Below are 18,715 nucleotides of genomic sequence, written 5' to 3' on the forward strand. Positions count from 1 at the left end.
AACCACGACAGCTGCTTGAGCTTCTCGGCTAATTTAGTAAATGCTTCGCCACGTCCTTAGGGGTTCGACACACGGCGGTATCGAAGCACCGCATTGCCACCGGCGACGACGTCCTCTCTGTTCACCAGCCGCCGTACCAAGTCTCTTTGAAAGAGAGACACGTTATTCAACATGTTAAGAAAATGCTCGACGACGGCATCACTCAACCTTCAAGCAGTTCATAAGCGTCCCCAGTCGTCATTGTAACGAAGAAAGACGAAACATTGATGTCCTTCGCGGATTTTTGTAGACTGAATGCTGTGACTAAAAAAGACGTGTATCCGCTCCCCCGGAACGACGATACGTTAGACCGGCCCGGTATTTTCGTCGATGAACCTGAAGAGTGGCTACTGCCAGATTGAATTCGACGAACGCGACCGCAAGAAAACTGGTTTCATGACTCCCGACGGACTGCACGAGTTCAAAGTGATGCCGTTCGGGCTCTGTACAGCACTAGCAAATTTCCAATGTGTCATGGACACAGTGCTCTAAGGTCTCAAACCTCAGAGCTGCCTCGTATACCTCGACGATGTCGCAGTATTGTCCCGTTATTGCGACAAACACCGGATGCGACTTCGAGCCGTGCTGCAAGATATCAAGACCGCAGGACTACTCCTCTAGCCTGCAAAGTTTCTGTTCGCCTATGGTGAACTAAAGTTACTTGGCCATTCGTGAGCGAGGAGGGTGTTCGCCCTCACCCCAAGAAGACACGCACCGAGCCGAATTTAGGCCGCCGTCAGACGATAAGTCCGAAAGAATATTTCTAAAACTTTGTGCCTACCACAGGCACTTCGTTTGAGATTCTGCAAAGCCGTCTGTGCCACTGACCCACCTTACAAAAAAACACTGTAATGCTTCAGTGTACAGAGGGGCAAATGCGCGTGTTCGAGGAGCTTAAACGAAAATACCGGACACTTCGGATTCTCGGTGATTTTGACCAATTCAATAAAGCAGAAATCCACACGGACGCCAGCAACACCGGACTTGGCACGGTACTGGCTCAAGGTCAGGAGGGCGCAGAGCGAGTTGTCGCCTATGCACGTCGGACATTGTCTGAAGCGGGGAAGCACGATTTAACGATTGAAAAAGAATGCATTGCTGTCGTCTGGCCTATAACAATGTTCCGTCCGCATTTAGATGAAAATACTTTCCGCGTCTTCACCGACCATCACTCCCTCTGCTGGCTTTCGAATAAAAAATGTCCATTTGGACGCCTGGCCCAATGAAGTCTCCGACTGCAGGAGTTCGATATGACCGCATTGTACAATTACGGCCTGAAGCACAATGACGCGGACTGCCTGTCAAAGGATCCCGTCGAGGTCCGTCCTGCCTGCACAAAAGACGACGACGATGAGTGTTTCCTCTGCGTTCCGGATGTCAGCGACAAGGCAGCACTCCCACGAGACGAACCTAAACCGCGAGCACTCAGCGAACACCTAGAGGGACAAGGGAGGACTTTCCTTGTACTTTCTTGCGAATCCTGCCTACCTTCGCCATTCAATAAGGGGTGCTGTACAAGGAGGATTTCGGCGACTACAATTCATCACGGCTATTGGTTATCCCTTCCATCCTCCGAGAAGAATTCTTCCAAGGATGCCATGACAACCCGACAGCGGGGCACCTTGGGTACAGCAAAACAGTTGCAAAAATTCGAGAAAAATATCACTGGCCTAAGCTTCCGAAGACAGTTCTCCACACCAGATTGTGCAGAGAATTCGAAGGACGCAAAAAAACTGCCCACGAAGCCTTCGGGACATCTTCAGGCGATTTATTCGCCAACTTCCCCGCTTCAATAAATTAGAATGGACTTGCTCGGACTTTTCCCACCCTCCATGCAAGAGAACTGGTGGATAATCGACACCACGGATTGTCTTACACGATATGCCAAAAGCAAAGCCCTTCCGTCGGGAACTGCGGTTGAAATCGCCTGGTTTATTATCGAGTCCATCGTCCTTAGTCATGGTGCCCCCAAGGCATTAATTACAGATCGTGGGTCGTCGTGTATGGAGCAGCGGACGCACGATATTCTTCGTCTCAGCGACACCAGCCACCGTCGCACCACGGCGTGCCACACGCAGACCAACGGACTGATGGACCTCCTCAACAAGACCATAGCCGCCACTATCTCTATGTACGTCGATGTAGAGCACAAAACGTGTGACGAAGTGTTGCCGCACGAGACCTTTGCTTACAACAAGCCAGTCCAAGAAACCATCGTAGTCACACCGTTTGAGATATTGCACGGCAGAAAGGTCCTAACGATGATCGACGATATGCAACCTCACAACCCAGCAGACGACGCAAGTGAGGACGCCAAGTTGATAACCCAACGAGAAGAGGCTTGGAAGCTCGCCACACTCCGAGTTCAGGATTAACAACGTGTTGAAGCCCGTCTGTACACCTTCATCGCCACGACGTCAACCTAAACCCCGGAGACAGGGTATGGGTGTGGATACCGATTCGCCACTTCGATCTCAGTGAGAAACTCCTGAAACGGTGCTTCTGACCCCACAAGGTACTTCGCCGACTCGAATATCTAAACAATAAGTTGTGCCCGACGGAACAAGAACATCGTCACGCCGCCACCCACGACCTCAGGTCGTCCACGTCGTGCGCCTGAAGCCGTACTACGCTCGATAAGACTGTGAACTGTGATCCCGTACTACACTCGATAGATTCGTGTGTTACAAGACTCCGTAGGTTCCCATTCTTTTGTTTACTTTGCTCTGTTTTGTTCCCGTACATCAAAGCGATTCTCTTCTTATAGGAGATAGTAATGACACGCGCGTCTCCAAGCAAGCGCGTCTGTGTACGAACGCTTATCGTGATTGGCTCCAAAATTAAAGGGCCACGGTTTCAGTCCTGGTGGCGGGAGTACCTTTTTCGTATTTCTCTAAATGTCGCTTTCTGGAAAATTAGAGAAACCTGTTGCCTACTCGAGGATAGAATGTCCTACGCGCCAAACCTTTTATGCCGCTTGTTCCAGAAGCACTGGCGTGTACACAAGGGGCTCCGCGTAGCAAGCCAAAGTCAGACTCACCCCTGGACTTGATCCTGCTGTTACGCCGTCATCGACGCCTGCGACGGTAGCCTTCATTTTCTTTTCTTTTTTTTTTCTTTTTTTTTTTGGGGGGGGGGGGTGGGGGGCAGGGGTTTACTCCGTTGAACGTTTAGTTTCCGTCAGTCACTAATCGCCTCATCAATTGTCATTCCTGACGATATAAAACAAACGAAAGATTTTTGTTACACGGATATTGTAGCATTAAATAGTATTTTGCTGCGCTCCACTAACGAACGTTGTAAAATCTGTAATTTCATGTCCGTTTTCAGATACCCCCAGGAAAGAGTTCACAAAACCAAGGTTGGATCCACATTGTTGAAATAAAGCGTAATTGTATCTGTCACGGGACTCGTTGGTTAAGATGTACATGCATCAAAATGGAACATAAGCACGACTAATTCGAACGTTAACCTTTTTCTGCAGGATAATGTTTTGTATATTTTAGAAAATTGTGATACTCAATACTAGGCTACAAAACCTTAGCTTGGGTAAAAAATACTTTTGTTTTACCTACATTCTCTGACGGAAAAATAAACTCTACACACGTATAGCTTTCAAACGTTATTGATAATAGCTAAAAAAACATTGTTAATGATGTTTTCCTTAGACATCGGGCTATTACATTGAGTTCAGAGCGTTTTGACCTTCCGCAGATTCTCTTGGCTTAAAGAGGTACGGAAACGGAATTGCAACGCTCATTTTTAGCTTTAATATGTTGCATGTTGCAGCATAACCTCTAAAATACCAGTCTTTTTTTTTTTTAAAAAAGGCTCAAGAAAACTAATTTTAAAGCTAATTAAACGATCTTTTAATGTCCACCTGGTGGATTCTTGTGCAGCTTATTTGGAAGGTAATACAACGTTGGGGAACTTGTTATGTAGTCATCACGTAGCAGTTTTCATCGGAGCAGTGCTGCTCTTTGGAATTCAACAATTTCCCTCATAGCCCTCCTCCTCAACTCAAAAATCGCTTGTTGTACCAAAGAGTTCAAGAAGGCGGAAGGGAGGGACTCCAACCTTCCTCGAACCCTCGTTTCTGTACCCGGACACAGCCATTCCCCCTAGAAGATTAGCCCGTCATTCAAATTTGGACAATAGTTGTTTTCCCCACCCCCTTTACCCCTAAGCTGACAGTGCAGTGGAAGCTACGTGCTCCTTAGACCAGCCACACGCTCGTCGCCCCACGGGTACTTCGAACGGCTCGGTTGTAACGCGTTGATGAAATTGACACCACCAGAACGCTTGCAACGCCACCAACAGCAAAGCTAATAACCGAGCCAGCCTTGCTACGTCATGAATGCGGGGAATTTTTTTTTTTTCTTTTTGATTTTGTCTGCGCCCGATATCCCATGATGCATCGCGCTCTCGCTTCTCTTCTCTTCGAGCGCTTGCTCGAGTGCACCGTTTGGAACGAAAAATGTAGCCAGTCGTTCAAGATACAAACGTGCGATTATAATTTACGGTAATTATCCGTTATGATTGACTCATTTCCGAACGAAATTTGAATATTTAATTTTTCATATCTGTGCCCGCTTAATATCCAATATTACTGTTGAAAGCGAAAAAAGCGCGTGTGTCTTTTTTGCTTTAGACGGAACAATCTTACTCTTGGTAGTGCTTATTGTTATATACTAATTTATGTCGGGAACTTGGGAAACTTTTCCAACACGGAAATTAAAAATTCTTTACAAAGTTTGCCTACATTTAATAACATGGTGCCACCAAAACGGATCACCCAGCTACGCTTCATAAATACTAGCCGTCTGTCCGGGGTTCTTCACAAAAGATTTCTCCGTGGCGGCAAGCAACCCTGGAGAGTCCTTTGCTGACAATGTGGCGCCAATGCGCGGCACGGTAAAGCGACAACACCGCAAAACGCGAACGCATTCGCTCGCGCATTTAAAAGCGCGACGTGGAGCACAAAGCCCGACACCTGCCTCCACCCTACGCGGCGCCGGCACCCCACTGTCTGAACGCGGGACTACAGAGCCGACTGAGACCACGGGCTTTCAGGACGCACAGCTGCGAGCTCTCAACGACAAACGAGGCGAACACGAACGCGCGCCTTGTGAGAGGCGAAAGAGAGACTGGAGTTTCGTCGCATTTTTCCCCCTTGCGAGCGAGAAAATGGAGGAAAGGGAGGTGATGGCACAAGCGGACAAAAGCCAGACGGGCAACATCGCGTTGTGTTGTGTGGTGTGCTTCGGTTTATCTTGAGGTGAAGCGCGGGCGGGCTACCCACCTCAGAATAACCAATCCTGGGAAAGAAGCGCCACGCCGCGCAAACGTTTACAACCCATTGTAATGTGATGCCATAGCTGGATTCGCTCCAATACTTCTTAGCATTGACTGTGGTTCAGCTGAGAATGAAAGCGAGTATAGGAGTCTGTATTACGTGCGGGGAGAATATTCCCTCTCAATGGGGTGTGGTGTATGTTTTATCGGATGTATTCGCGTGCGCGACACTCCGCTATTTCCTGTTTCTCTCTCGGTATATTTTTTACGTACTGGGATCCCCAGCAATAAGTACATAGATAGAACTTTGACGACAGTTTCGGTAGGTGCAGCCCGCTCCTTTTTTTAGCCGTTTGCATCATCGAACCAGTCGCCTGCTAAAACCCGTGTCAACCGAGTAAACATGAATCAGTGATTTTGTGTATGACAGGGCCTCAAAGAAAGAGTCTGCTTTTATTCTGCTCGCAGATACGCGTTCGTGTACCGCTCCAAATTCACTTTCTGCGGTCTTTGTTTGAGGGCTTCATTGAAGATATTGAGAGATTCATGAGCTGCTCAGGGCTGATGCGCCATGGAGAAAATCTTAAACCTGCCGATTTAATCGGCATTCATGTGTAGCAACAAAAATCAACGATTCGGTTGGTTATTTAGCATTATAATCAATCGTTTGGAACTTTGTTCCTCGTTAACGTGCTATCTTGAAGTAATTAAGCCATTACTAACATTTTTAACACATTACCTTAAAGGGATACTGAACCAAAATTCGGATTTCGCAAAGTAAGACTGCAGGAGTGTTGAACGGGACGCTACGAACCCCAAAATATTACTCGTACATCGATATCTCAAACGGATAGCCGTACTTTTGGAAAAGAAGGGCGCGATCAAGCAAGTTCTTTGACGTAACTGTCCTCCGGGAGAATTTGAGAATGAGGGGAAGCGGCCTCGCTTCTCTCCTCCTCGCTTCGGTTCACCAGCTTGACGGGACGTAGCGAGGAGGAGAGAGATGAACTGCAATAAAATGCTTAGATGGGCCAGTTGGTACATTGTGGGAAAATAAGCGCCGAAAAAACACGGACAAAGAGTAGATTGACAGCGCCCTGTGTCGTTGTCAATCTACTCTTTGTCCGTGTTTTTTCGGCGCTTATTTTCCCACGAGGAGAGAGAATGCGAATCGTGACGTGCCCTGTCTCGTCGGCCTCGTCGGCCGGGTTCAATCGTGCACTTCTTTTCCAAAAAATACGGCGATCCGTTGGATATATCGCCGTATGAGTGATATTTTTTTTTTTTGCAGCTTCTTGCCTATCCGCTCGGCCTTGTTTAGTGAGCTCGAAATTTCGGTTCAGTATCCCTTTAAAGCATAATCCTGTAGGACTGTGACGTGGTACGCGAATATAGGTGGAATGAATCACACGAGACACATGAATACGTTAGGAAAATATGCACCGTAGACTAAGAGATAACTGAAGAGAAGCATATTCACGCGGGTCTACGCGCACGAGTCAGTCGAATATTCAATAATTTCAAGTCTGTTCTTAAGATTCAAACCAGAGAGGTTTACGAGCTGGAAGTTTAGAACCCGACTGAGGGAAGTTTAACTAAAATAAATGTCACTATACTTTCACTTCATGATGTTAAGTTCAAACTGATAAATCGCCACTCTTGCACTAGACACCAACGATACCATAGCACTTCCAGGCGCTAAACTACGCAGCACATAAAGAAGAAGGCAAAGGAAATAATTGATACAAGAAAAAGTAAATAAAAAAATATATCGATTACAAAAAATATGCTCTCCCATGAAGAATGTAAAAAAAAACACGCAGATCAATTAGTCTGCCCGAAATATTTAGGTCAGAACCCAAAGATTCAGACTTCTAATAATCTCGAAAATTCTTCAACTAGTCCAAATAAATACGCCTCGCTCAATCCATTTTTTCAAGTGTGTAGGAGACTCCGCACTATCTTGAGCACCCGTAAGTCGATTGCAGAACAAAGAAGCTAATTTTTGAAAAGCTAATAATCTTAACTTCTTCGTACTGCACACTGCATTTGACATCAAATGTTTAGCCTTGAGCTTCGCCTCCGAGGCCCGTAATATTTACCCAAGCTAGAATCAATTAAACACGATGAAAAGAAAACATAGCAAAGACACTAGACTCGCTTAACAACACCCGGCTTGACAAATTCCAAATATCTTTCAGGCGAAATTGTACATTTTAGAATTTAACAAAGTTACGCTTTGCTCTGTGCTTCACCCTCTGGGAGGGAAGCAGCATATTAACACGGCCTGGTGGATGCATCATAACGTTGACTACGACTATCGGGCAGATTGTAACGCCACTCGAAGCTCTAGAGCTCCGCTCTTAGACGCATGTTTCCGGGTTGAGCGGCGTCGCCGCCGGCGTCGGCGTCAGCGTGACCGCTTGCATTGCATTAAAATAAATTTCCCCGCTAATTCTTTTTCTCCACCTGACGAGATATTTAGAGTGCGGCTCTAACTCGATGAGCTCTTTACACGTCTTGTGTCTGTCGCCATTCTGGTCCTTATGCGGTAGGCGCACTTATCATCTTGGTACTCATAACTCATAGTTACAAAGTGCCTCTGCACCTCCCGGGTCATAATCTATTTTAAATCCTGGATTAACCATGACACCGAAACCAACATTGACCATTGACGTGTCCTCTTCTCTCGACTAAAGCGAGAGACCACTTGTCACATCAGCGTTAATATCTGGACAGTCTCGTGTTTCTTCAATGCTTTCCGAAGCAAATTCCATAACCCTTTTGACGGCTTCGTGCTCATGGTTCGAAGATCTGGTTTTCATGGAAACCAGTTCCTTAACTGAACTCCTGTTGACTCCAGTGACCCTGAACAGTGCCACAACAGGAATCGCATCTTGCCCCGTAGCAAACACAGTCTTCAAAACCATTCGTCTCGTCTTGACGGATCAAAAAAATTTCCGGTTGGAACTCAGAAATATCACATGTCTTCACGTGATTTCATTGAGCGCTTGCATTAAAGGGTTGGCAAACCTCAAATCTGCCACATTTCTTATGTTCCTGCATATGGATATTAATTTTAGTTTTGTTACATTCCACTTCAGTCTAAACCATCGCTTCGTCTCGCGACTCTGCCACATCACCACCAGATACCCTCATGAGACCTGCTGGAACGGCCATTTGATTTGTGTTCTGCACATTCTCAATTTTATCTTTAAAATGCAAACAGCGATTTGCTTTGTCTCCCGCATGAACACACTCTCAACCTGAAAAAGTGTGTTTTCCATGGCCGAATGCTATTCTGCACTCACTTGTTTCCGTAGATATTGGCTCTTCCTTCTTGTTCAGCTAAGGACGAAGTGCCCCAAAGTAGCTCCTCAATCTGTGGAATTTTGCTTAAGAATGTTTTCTCTTCTTCATTCTCTGCTGGATTAAAAGCCATTTCTCTCTGTTGACGCTCGCGTTCATAAGTTCGATGCTTATTAGCCAATTCATCTAACCATTTCCCTTAGATGCCTATCTGCGTTTGAACTGGTAGCAGTCTACTCAACTCCATTTCAAAGCGAGTATTTTACAACACTACAAAGCGTTTCCTAGTGTCGAGGACGCCGATTGTGGTATTGATTGTGATTACAGATGTAATGAATCCCGAGACACCTGGACGCATTTAGAAAATATTCGCGGCACACAACAAACTATGAATAAAGATGCGCATTAAAACGGGGTGGTGCGCACGAGTTAGTTGAATACTAGGTAATACGCTGTCCGTTCTTAAGATTCCAATCGGAGGACCTCACGGGCTAGAAGTTTAGAGTCCGTGTGAATTACATTGACAGTTTGTTTTGTGCCGATGACAGCAACTTGATAGAGGTGTCATGCTTGTCAGTCTTGGTGTTGTCAATCTGCTGGACTGCGAGGAAATTGGCGGGTTTTGATGCTAACTAACAGACTTGGGAAGTAATCCTTTACGTTCCTTATTCAAGTAATTTGGTAATTGCCACGTTATTTTTTAAATAATTTGTAATGTAATTTCGTTACAAAATATTGGCACCGGGTTACTTTTATCCCTTATTACTTTTTAAATAAAATATAACCCTAATACAGTAACTGGAGCAATACGAGCAGAACATTCAGCAGCATATAAAGGGAGCAAGTTACACAAAATAGAAAACATCAGGAAGGGGAGAGTAGCCAAAAACACGATTTTTGTTATGGCCGGTCACTGGAACCATTACAAAAACGTGCAAAGCATGTACACATCGCGACGATATTAAAACGAAACACGACATCGGCTCCTTTTCGTATTTTATTTGAAAACATCACTAGTGGGCACACACTTTTACCCCATATATTAAGCCCTAAATTAGCTCTTTCTATAACAATGATATCTTTGGTGACAACCTTTTGGATCTAAGAGAAAAACAGAAAACTAGCGATCCCTTCATCTCGGTAACAGTGTCGCGCTCTGACAAGTATAAGAAAGACAAAGATCCAAAATAAGACCCGCCAAGGTGGCCTTCCGTCGCCTTCTGTCGTGTTTTTCTTCTCTCCGGCAGAAGAAAGCTCTTTGTGGGAATGTTTTTTTTCTCTTTTACACCGTTTCACCCTTTTCAACTTCTTCGACGATACCCACCACCTGCACATACATTAAACGCGGGTTCGTACCCCTCGATTCGCGGATTCACAAATCTCGTAACTGATAATGTAGACTGACGCGAGGGGGTCCAATACTCTTTGTCTTGGATGTGCGCTACTGTATTCTAGGGCGCTGTTGAGGCACGGCTGAAAAACGGTACGGATGGTACTGTTAACACCTTAATGTTCGCGTGCCCTATAATTTCGTGTATTTCGCGAATTTAAAAGTTCTTGAAAAAAAGGGGCCAACTAGAGTTTTGGTCCTTAAAGGGATACTTCAACGGAATTTGAAATATTCCCGTCGTGTTCAAAAATAGGTTGAATAGGATCCACAGTATCCGTAAATGACAATCGCACGTTTGTATTTTGAGCCTGGTGGCCGTATTTTTCGCTATAAACGGCCCACTCTGGCAAGCGCTCGGAGAAGGCCCAGCTTAGAGCACGTGCCATCAAATGCAATCGTGACGTAGGTCGTCTCAAGACGAGCAAAGCTACGGCGAGGCTGACGTCGAGAGGATGGCCTAGTCGTTCCAGCCACCGAAGCGGCTGCTTTTGTACAAATTTTAAGTGACGGGTTAATCTTCGATAATCTTGTAGGGGGACAATAGCGACTTCTGTGACACACAAAAGGCATTCTCGGGAAGAGTGGAGTTCCTCCTGCCCCTCTTCTCTCGTCGTGGCCGGAGGTGAGACAACCTCCGTCACTAGCTGCCAAGGTTGCTAGAGGGGCATTACAAGCGAGGCGTTAGCGACATCCACCAGGTGCTCTTTGCTAATCGTTTAATTCGTTTTAAAATTCATTTTCGTGACATTTTTAACAAGATATTGGTATGTTCGATTTGATCGTGCTTTTTTGAACACATATAGACCAAAAAATGGGCGCCGAAATTCTGTTGTAGTATCCCTTTAAGAATTTCGACGCAGGAGCCTAGGATTCGCGAAGTTTTGTGGCCGCCAGTGCCTCCTCTAAAGGGTTTTACTGTACTTTCCTTGGTTTACTTGTCTGAGCACGGTGGTCGAGTCCACTCCTCACTGCACAGTTTGGGGTAGGGGGGGGGGGGGGGAAGGGGTTGGACCAACTAAGGAGTGCTGAGAGAAAAAGAGAGAGAACGCGTAAAAGTGGTGTGATCCTCTATTGTTTTCAGAGACCGATGGCCACCGCTTCTCTCGCTCTCTATGCCCTCCCCTCCCCCGGTTTCCAGGAATATTGGTATGAAGGTGAGAACCGTTGAACGATAGATAGCCCGTAACCGACACTTTTTTCTCTGGTCGAATTTTCGTTCCTAGAGTGTCCATCGTCTTCATGGCCATATCTTAAAGTGATGCCCAAAATTCAAGGCATTAAGGAGAACGGAAAAAAAGAGTTTCAGTGTATACTTTGCTTGACAAAGAAAACACGCATTGTCATCAGCAAGAACAAAGAACTCAAACCAACGGAAACACTTCAAGGTAAGCTAGGACACCTGCATTCTGCATTGGCTATACATTGTAACGTTAGAACCAAGTTTTTCTTTTCTTGTGAATAGTCGGCGAAACACCCGAGCCATAATGGAGCTTTTAAGATCGCTTCTGTAGCTCCGAATCTCGTAGCGGAGGTAGACGCTGCTACTGAGCATGCGCACCGCTAGATTTGTCTGCAGAATTCCAGGGATCATTTCCGGAGGCCGTAAGCTAGCGGGATGGCGGGTGTAGTTGCAGCTTTCGGTGCCTTGTCAGTTTACAGGTAAACGGAGTGCCCCTACACTCATCCTCTTAAATACAATAGTTTATTTTTACAGCGACTACCATAACACGGGTTTATGAGAAATGAAAATAAGTGTTGCAGAACATTTTTCGAAAAATATCAAAATTGGTTCTATTGTTTTTTGCGTAAGTGTACGGAAAAAGTAACACGACACTAATTTTTAAAGTAACCAGTAATGTAATCTGTTACTTTGCAGCGAATGTAATTTGTAACGGTAATTGATTACATATGAGAATCGGTAATTTGTAATTGTAATCTATTACATATTTCAAGTAATTTGCACAAGTCTGCTAATGTACTCTAGCGCTGTCGAGTCGACATCTGGCAAGTGCGCACAATGGTCGTCCTTGCGATAGTGGTGCCATCTACTGCGTTTCATTTTTTGTACCAATTATTACGAACTTTACAGTATTACAGAAAGCGATTATGTGTGACCGGGAGCTCTTAATGGAATGTGGAATTCGTGAAAGCTTCTTTAGCCTCTAAATTCACATATTCATCTCAAGATGTGTTGACTGCATTATACCTCCTTCCTGAATTATCATCGTCCGATCGCCTTTCTACGGCACAAAGAACCATTCCGTGACACACGAACTTATTAGGGAAGACACTGTCTACCTCGTAAAGAAGAACTCACTTCACAACACAATGTCAGATGGTTTGTATTTCCCAAAAAAAAAACCCGAAGAGACTGCGTTCATATGGAAGGGAAGTATACCAAAATACATGTTTACGTTTAAAATATATTCCCAGGCAGCACAAACTTTTGGCCAGTCATCGGCCAATGACCGTTATTAGTTTGGTACCTGGCTGGCCAGCTTGGCCACCGACAGGCAACTGGCCACCGACGGCTAAAATGTACCCAGTAAAAGACAGGCCACTCAATCAATCAATCAATCAATCAATCAATCAATCAATCAATTATTTTATTTTTTCAAGTGAAATACAATTTTGACTTGAACGGTCCGCTGGCACAAAAGGCAAGCTATTTGCCTGACGAGGTGCCAGCGGCCGGTGAGGACGAAGAAATCCAGCGACAAATAGACACACTAAAAAAAAAAGAATCCGTGCATGCAAAAACCTATAGCAACACAATTTCGTAATAACACTCTGACTGGTCGTTTCATCCCTCGTCATGGATGACGAACATGTGTCTGGTAAGAGGCCGGTCACCAACTGTTCGGTTCATTGCTGGTTAGCCATGAGATAAAAGTGACCAGAAGGGGCTGGCCACAGACTGGTCGTTTCATCCCTGGCCACCGACGACAAAAATGTCCCTGGGACGAGGCCGGTCACCAACTGTTCGGATCATCGCTGGCCACCAACGACAAAAAAGTGCTCAGTAAGAGGCCGGCCATTGATGGTCGTTTCATCCCTGGCCACCGATGGCAAAAATATGTCCATTGAGATGCCGGTCATCAAATGTTCGTTTCATTGCGAGCCGCCAATGACAAAAAAAGTGCCCAGAAAGGGGCTGGCCACAAACTGGTTGTTTCACCTCTAGCCACTCATAACAAAAATGTGCTCGGTAACAGGCCAGTGTCCAATTGTTAGGTTAATCGCTGGCCCCCACTGAAAAAAAAGTGCCCAGTAAGAGGCTGCCCACTGACTGGTCGTGACAAAAATGACAAAAATATGTTCGGTGTAAGGCCGGTCACAAAATGTTCGGTTCATCCCAGCTTGGAGAAGTGGCGGGCTCCACTGAGGGCGTGCAGCAGTTCTTCCATATGTGGCAAGGGAAAGTTGTCGACGACTACTGCCTTGTTGGGTTCTCTGAGGTCGACGCAAAAGACGATGCTGCCGTCCGTCTTGCGGACGACGACTACTGGGGAAACCCATTCGGATGCACTAATTCTTTCGATGATGTCGGCAGCTTCGAGACGCTTCAGCTCGTCGGTGACTTGCTGGCGCAAGGCAAGCGGTAGACGGCTCAACTTCAGCGCGACTGGAGCAACAGGCTGCTTGATCTTGACTTCGTGCGGCACCCCCTTGGCAAGTACCAAACCTGGCGAGAAAAGGGGACCAAACTCTGTCGAGAGGGGCGCCGGTAGACCAAGGCTTGGAGCAACTAGGGTCGGCTTCCCGGTGTCTGAAGGGCAAGTGGAAGGGGTGGAGGCAAGCGTGGAAGTGGTTGGTTCTGCAGTGGTGTACAAACAGCGAAGCTCGTCGAACAAAATATGAAGACCCAGAAATTTTACGGTATCCAGGCCTAGAAGCCAGGTTCCACTTTGCGTGACGTAGAGGGTCAGCAGGGCCTCTTTCTTGTGCGCGACACCTTCGCAGAAGGAACCACACACAGGAATCTTTTGTCGTGAAAAGTCGAGCAGGGTAACTCGCGGGCTGCTCAGCTGCACCTTGTTCTGGAACAGGCTCCGAAAATGCTCCTCCCCGATAATGGAGACAACAGAGCCGGTGTCAATGAGGAACAGGACGACACCTGGCGGCGATGTCGAAGCAAGTGGCGTCACGCGGACGTCAACGTAGACTCCTGTGCGCTTGCCGGTGTGAACCGAAAGAATGCTGAAGACGCTCGCTGGATCCTCGTCCCGCACTACTTCAGGAACACGAGCTGAACTTCCCCCTCGGTTGTGACGGACGCGTCGACAGACTTGCTGGAAATGGCCGTGGCGTCCGCATCCGAAGCAGGTACGACCACGTGCGGGGCAGCGAGACAAGTTGCACGTTGATGTGCCGCAGCTTGACATGCAGCGGGACCGTTGGAGCCGGGGTACAAAACGACGCTGTCGGAGTTTCGTGACGCTGGCGTGCGTGCAGGGCGCGAGCACGGCGAACCGCGTGGGCGGCTGTCAGAACGACGGCTCCCTCGACCGTTGCGTCTGGTTGACTTCCGTTCCCGTGGAGCTTGCGGCGTGACGCGACGGACAGGGTTTGCGAGGGCTTCGGACTCACGTGCAGCCTGCTCGCGAAGCTGCGCAATTTCCACTGCGCGGTTGAAAGTCAGCGTGTCTCCTTCGAGGAGTAGTCTCTCACTCAGACGCGGGCATGTGACGCCGGCGACGAACTGGTCGCACATGTTTTCGTCGGCTTGAGCAGCGAAGTTGCAGGAGGCTCACAGTTCACGGAGCGCAAGGGCAAAGTCCGCTGCTGGTTCACCGGAGAGTTGACGGCGCTCGCGGAACCGTTCTCGTTCCACCCGGACGTTGCAGCGGGCAGGGAAGTGACGTGTTAGGGTTATGATGGCGGCGTCGTACGGGTCTGCCTTGTCTGGCTTTCTGCTTTTTCCTGCCTCGTCGGCTGCTGCGGCGGCGGCTGGCGGGCTCGGCGGCGGCTGCGGAAGAGCGTCGAAAATGCGCTGTCCTTCGGGTCCCAGGCAGTGCAGGAGCAGGGCTTGCCGACGGGCCGGCGGCAGCTCGTTGGCGCCGGAGGCGAGCAGAAAGTTCTCGAAAAGTCATAACCAGCGGGACCATGGCACAGCTGGCGTGCCGGGCGTGGCCAGGAACGGTGGCGGAGGCGCAAGTCCCGCGACGTTCATCGTCGTCGCCAGTTGTTGCGTTCCGGGCCTGACGGCCGCGGAAAGGGGAGAAACCCAGACAAGGACCAGACTGTGTGCCGACCAGAAAGAGAATGACTTTACTAGTCCGTGCCATAATGTACAGAGACGAGGTGGTGATGCCACCTCACGGAAGGCGCCACAGCTACAACTCGCCAAAGGGTGTCGCTTTACGACACTACAAAATCTTATTGCTCCTAGGCGAAAGTAAAGGCCGCAGGGAAACCGTTCTTCAGCCCTGCCATAGAAGAACATGGCAGAGCAGCACCTATATCGCTCTTGATTTTATTTCGCAACACTGATTTCGGGTACTTTAAGGAACGAAAAAGAAGCGTGAGGAATCTTCATGAGTTGTGATCCTGGACATAGCTTCCTCTATACTGACAGAGCCTGGCAAATCGCCACGAGATGAGGCCGCCGAAATTAAAACGGTAGAGCTGCAGACAACGAATGAAAGGAGAGTCCCGTGACGGGCGCCCCGATGCGGCGAGAAGTCGAAACACACCTCTGCCGAGTGATGGAATGTCCGCTCGCGCTAGCGCTTTTTTTATCGTCGGGTTTGAAAACCATGTTTCGGGTCCTTGCCTCTGCAAAAGCGGTACGCTGAAGTCCAGGTTCACTGGGAAATGCTGTGTGCTACTAGGTCCTCACGCTCCAAAACTGTGGCGGGGCACTCTATGACCCCGTCGTCGAACTGCCAGGCTTTGTGAGTATACAGTAGGCTATGTTCGGCCAGCTCGTTATGATAGAGCCGCAGCTGAGTCTAGTTGAAAGAAAGCACTACAAAGGTTGTGGAGCGCAAGTGTCTTGAGACTCAGCTTGAGTCCCGCTCAGCTCGTGCGCTGGCTTTGGCAATGCTTGCTTTCCTCCAGCCTCAGCTCAGACGTTGTTTCTAGCACGACAACCCAGGCTGCTTAACCGAAGTTGGAAAGCACAGGAGTCGTAGTGGGTGTAAAGCGCGAAGTGGAAGCTTGCAGTAGTTGTATTTTTAAACAAACTCCGTGATAGTTCATATCAGACATTTATCTTATTTCAATTATTGAAATAAAAAGTCATTCAAAGAAAGACGACCTAGGGAGAGTTTCACCCATGTGACGCTTTTGATTGCGCACTTCACGAGAAAGGGGTTTAGTAAACCATTTTTCTGAGCACCAGATTTGAACCACCTGAGGCCCACTCACAGGGTTTTGAAAGTAAGCATTATCTGTGAGTTTTGTGCGAGTAGAGTAATGTTAAAACTGAAGATCTCGAATCCATGGACGATGACGGGCAGAACAGAAGTTGTGATAAGAGAATAGATCGATTTCACTAAGCGTTCGGCGGACGCGTGACGCGGCCATAACATTAGTTCACACGAGGCAGGTTGCAGTTCACGAGAGAGCTCGTGCCATCTCATCCTCTACAGGAACAAATTTCCAGCGGTTTTGATGCACATGCAGAAACTCTAAAAGTCGCTCGATCTATTGCGGCAGCGGTGGCGTAGTCAAACTTGCTTGTGAAATAGGTCTATTCATGAATGGAAAGGCCTAGACCCAGAAGTGGCAGGCAGTGAATCTCTGGCGACCTTCCTATTACAACTGGATAAAGCAGATCAAGAATAAAATATAACTATCTTATTTATCTCTCCGTGTTGGAAAAAGCAATGGTTTTGAAGTGTCGTGCGCTGATGACAACCGAAGTCTTACTTCCTTTCTTTTCTCTTTTTGGCCATTGGTTAGCGATAATATCACTAAGTGCACTGCTGAATATTGCTTTGATTCCTGCTTTTTTTTTTGCCTTTTCATTGCTACGGTGATAAAAGCATATTTTATTCAATCATTGAACGGTGTTTTGAATTGTTTCTTTAAGCGTGTCACAATATCCTGTGCGAACCGGCTTGGTTTAATAAATAATTGGGTTGTGTGTGTGTTTATACAGCCTAGAACTTGATCTGCCTCACAGGGGCGACGAGTCTCCCAGCTGTAGATGAGAAATTTAGCCAGTGCGGTATAGCCGCTAGCCTGGGGTCTTTAACGTGCATCACGCAGTAGTGATACACGACCGCACGCCGGTACGATGCTCATCCAGATCGAAACGGGCAGGGGTGGGGCTCGAACCCAGGATCCCTGGGTTCTGCAGCGCGAGCTTTCGCTCCACGTGCTCCGAGCTGGTGTGCGCTAGACCACTCGGCCACCGATCCCCCCCCCCCCCCCCCCCCCCCCCCCCCGGCTTGGTATATTTTCCTGTCCCACAGTGTCCAACCTGCCAAAACCTCAATGAGGTGGCAGTATTTACTAAATAAATAGTTGGCGCTGTTAGAAAGCTGGTCCTCTATCTTGGAGTGAGGAAAAAATATTCCACTTCATTGTGGATATCTCATATATTTCCACATTTGCACGTTTCGTGGTGTCGGAACTTGGCGGGCAGCATTGAATTTCTTCATTATAGGCACAAGGAAATAAGCGCACGAGGTGATTTTGAGAAATTGCTCGTTAACCTCGTGATTCCCTTCTGGCTTCTTTTTTTTTTCCTCAAGACTAACTTGGATTGACTGCGAAAACGACGACGAAGTGCGATAAAATATTTAAGACATGTATCGCCTACGTCAGAGACAGAATAAGCGCGACTTTTGAACTTCTCAACCTCGAATTTCGGTCAGCTTTCAAAACATGGCGCTAGTGCACGTCGCCCTAGTAAAAAAGTGTTATATGTATAAAGTATTGCATGGTCCAATAAATGCATATGATTGAGTAAGATCATATAAGAGCATGCAAGAACCTTATAAGAACATATAAGAACAACATAATATTACATAAGCTGTCATAAGAAACTGAGAAGCTTCTTATAACTTCTTATATATTATTATATTGTTCTTATAAAGTTCGTGTATGCCCTTATATGATCTTATTTAATCATATGCGTTTATTCAACCGAGAAATTTCTTAGGCATATAAGATATTTTACTAGGGCGACTGCTAAAACGTTTATCATTTCAATATTTAGGACAATTAGTACGCTCTAAAAAAATTACAATCATGGGCAGTGCTTTTAGTTGGAACGAGACAAGCTCTGATTAAACAAAATTTTTTTTTAGCTGTCCTCTTATCTGAAACTGCTGTATTACGTACAAGGCCGAGCTTCAAAAAAGTATCACGATTTGAAATTATTTAAAACAAATGTGAATACGAATACAACCAAGCCAGCCCTGCAGAAAACCAGTTTGGTTCCTCTTGCATACAATTACAAAAATTAGATCCGACTTTAGAATGCATTTGAAAAAACGAAGAACGTGCGAAGTGAATTCTTTAAAATTGTGTTATAATTAAGTGGTGTTCGCGACAAAACTACAGGCGGTGCACTTGTAATATTTTTTTTTTATGCTCAGTCGTATATGTTTAATAGGATCATTACCCCAAATGACGTTGCTGCGTTATAATACCTACCTTAGTTACGGCTCTACAAATTCGTAAACAGAATATATTTTTGAATAAATAATAAAAACACGAGTGTAC

General features: G+C 46.7%; 1 pseudogene; it reads right to left on the minus strand.

Moving 5' to 3' along the window:
- Positions 1 to 14,783: 14,783 nt before the first annotated feature.
- Positions 14,784 to 16,935, minus strand: LOC120848828 (annotated as a pseudogene).
- Positions 16,936 to 18,715: the final 1,780 nt, after the last annotated feature.

The sequence above is a fragment of the Ixodes scapularis genome, unplaced genomic scaffold, assembly GCF_016920785.2.
Source record: "Ixodes scapularis isolate PalLabHiFi unplaced genomic scaffold, ASM1692078v2 PGA_scaffold5__190_contigs__length_132052651, whole genome shotgun sequence".
Taxonomy (NCBI): Eukaryota; Metazoa; Arthropoda; class Arachnida; order Ixodida; family Ixodidae; genus Ixodes; species Ixodes scapularis.